This window comes from Condylura cristata, unplaced genomic scaffold (genome assembly GCF_000260355.1).
Source record: "Condylura cristata isolate star-nosed mole 26May11 unplaced genomic scaffold, ConCri1.0 scaffold00035, whole genome shotgun sequence".
Lineage (NCBI taxonomy): Eukaryota > Metazoa > Chordata > Mammalia > Eulipotyphla > Talpidae > Condylura > Condylura cristata.
The window spans coordinates 14,991,877-14,994,528 of record NW_004567136.1 but is presented as its reverse complement, the minus strand read 5'-3'; positions in this window follow the sequence as shown (position 1 = coordinate 14,994,528).

Sequence of the window (2,652 nt, the reverse complement as noted above, 5' to 3'; positions counted from 1 at the left end):
CCCCTCGGCCGTCCCGACCCGCGGCCGGCCCTGTGGAAGGAGGAGTCCAGACAACACCCAGCGGCGGGAGTGTGACAGCCGCCCACGAGATGCTGCCGCTGGCACCATGCACCCCCACTTTCTCTGCAGGCCGGCCCCCCGCCCACACGTGTTCACAAGGCCCTGGGCAGCCGGGGCCAGCTGGGAGCCTCCCCTGGCCGCCAGACGGCGCAGGAGGCGGCGAGGCCCGCTGGGCCCGTGATGAGCCTGGGCCGCACGGTGAGTCCAGCGATTTGCCCACGAAGCGGCTCGGCGTCCCCGCAGCCAGGGCGTTCACGCGCGGACCTGCGGGGGGGCCCTGGGGCGGCCTGGCCTACCGAGTGATAGACCTGCCCCGGCCACTGTCCCGCCAGGGAGGCCCCTGAGCCGCACCTGCAGCCGCGGTGAACCCGGGCGACCTCCGCTGGGCGGAGCGCGGCGCCGGGTGTCCCTGAGTGCCACCCGCCGTGTGGCACTGGGGCTGCAGCTCAGGCCGAGGCGCCCCGAGGACTCGCGCGAGGAGGGACTCTGGCCGCCAAGGAAAGGGGAAGGGCCAGAGGGGCGAGGTTTCCCCCGAGGGCGTCCACGGGCCGGGGCCCTGACCCAGGGCGGGCAGGCCCTAGGTCCTGCGTCTGGCCCTGCGCCCACACACGTGGCCGGTCGGCCCTCCGGCCTCTGGGCGCCTTGCTTTCCTTCCGCAGGGCCCGAGCTCGCCAGACCTGTCCGGTGGGTCGGCCGGTCTCGTGTGAAAGTGTCCGCAAGTTCTAAGCGTCTCATGTTTTCACACCTGCGAAGCTGCCGGTCACGGCCACTTTCAGGAGGAGGCTGAGGGGGGGGTGGGGTGGGGTGCAGAAGGGTCACCGAGGAGGCGTGTCTGCAGGGGCCCCTGAGTGACCAGGACAGTGCCAGGGACCCGGAGCGCACAGCGGCTGGGGCTCAAACGCTGGTCTGGACCTGCTCTGCCGGTGGCCGCCTGCCCCAGGCCACAGGACAGGGCGGGAGAGGCCTGGCCCCTCGCTGCACCCCGCAGCCACGTGCAGGGCCCGAGGTCAGGGTCAGATGACATGCTTGGGAGAATGTCTGGCCTCGCCCGAGGGCGTGGAGCCCCGCCGGGATTCCAGAGCCCGCACCTGCTCACCTCCTTTCACTGTGACCCGGCACAGGTCACTGCCTCCGGGCCTCCCCTTCCTGGTCTGTGGACTGGGCCCGGTAACCGCGCACCGCTGGAGGCCCGTGCTGAGGCCTCCCCGGACAGCGCCTGGCGTGGCCAGGCTCCTACGCGGTGCTGTGCAGGGTGGCGAGGCCACCCCCGGGTCACGAGCCGGCCGCTCCCCATGGCGGAGAACCAGATCCCGTGGGAGCCCCTACCTGGCCCAGGTGCTCGGAGGCCGGGCAGGTGCCTGGGAAAGTTCGCAGGGGAATAAAGGAAACAAAGACTCCAGGTGCTCAGCGCAGGCTTTGTCTGGCCGGAGGCCCGTTTCCTGCTGGATCAGGTTGCTCGGGCTGGCCCGGCTCTGGGCCGACCCTCCTCCCTGTCCCTGTCCTGCCAGGCCCCGGTGATGCAAGACTGGCCAGCTGGGCCACGCACTTCCTTCTGGAGCCCGGCCCAGCCGAGCAGGAGGGCGGGCACTGGGCCCACCTGCTGGCCCTCCAGCTCCGGGGGTCCGCCCATTCCCCGTGGGTGGCCTTGGTGTGGAGGCCACTCCTGCGGCCGGGGTCACAGGCCAGGGCTGGGGTGCCAGCCTGGGCTGGAGCAGCTGCGGGGCCCGGGGAGGCGTCGCCCCTGCGATCTTTGCCCAGGTGCAGGGGTGGTGCTGGCGGGCAGAGAAAGCCCCCGGGACCCTTGCAGACTCCCGGGGCCGCCAGCACAGCGGGGGGGACGAACCTCAACCAGGAGGCTGGTCTCCCGTGACATGCGCGCGAGCCTGCCCGCCCGAGCCGCAGAGCCCGGCCCCGCCCTGCCCGCTGCCCCCCGCCCAGGCCAGCAGCTTTGCCACTTCCTGGAGCTGACGTGGCTGCCGCTGGGATTGACACGGAGCGGCCGGGACACAGCCCTGCCCTGCCCCCAGGAAGAGGCCGCTGCGGGGCCTCCACAGAGCCGCGGAGACACACGACAGCGAGGGCAGCCTGAGCGCCTCCCGCTGGGGGCGAGAGAGGCTGCAGACTGCCGCTGCGTGTCCCCCGGTGCCGGCCGCGCCCACCCGTGGCCGCCTCTCGCATCCACTTTTGGGATCGAAGGCGCCTTCTCCCCTCCAATTCCACCGTCTGGAAGGGGTGGTGGTGGTGCAAGCCTGTTTGTGGGGCAGGGGAGGAGGCGCCAGGGAGTGGTGGGGTGCGGGGCAAGACGAGGGGTCATCAGCCCGGAGGCCGCGTCCGGCTCGCGGCTGGGCTTCCCGCCGGCCTGCAGGCGCGGGCCGAGAGCCACCTCTCCTGCCTCTGCCGGGCCGGCCTGCCAGCCCCCGCCCCCAGGTGGTGAGCTGCGTCCACAGGAGGCCGCGTCCACGGGCGGGCGGCCCTGGCAGGCCCTGGCCACGTCAAGTGCGAGCCGGAGACCACCTGGGCACGGTGTCAGACCTGGCCTCCTGCCCTCGCGTCGCCAGCGTGCCGGACAGAGGACGTGGAGGCACTTCCCAG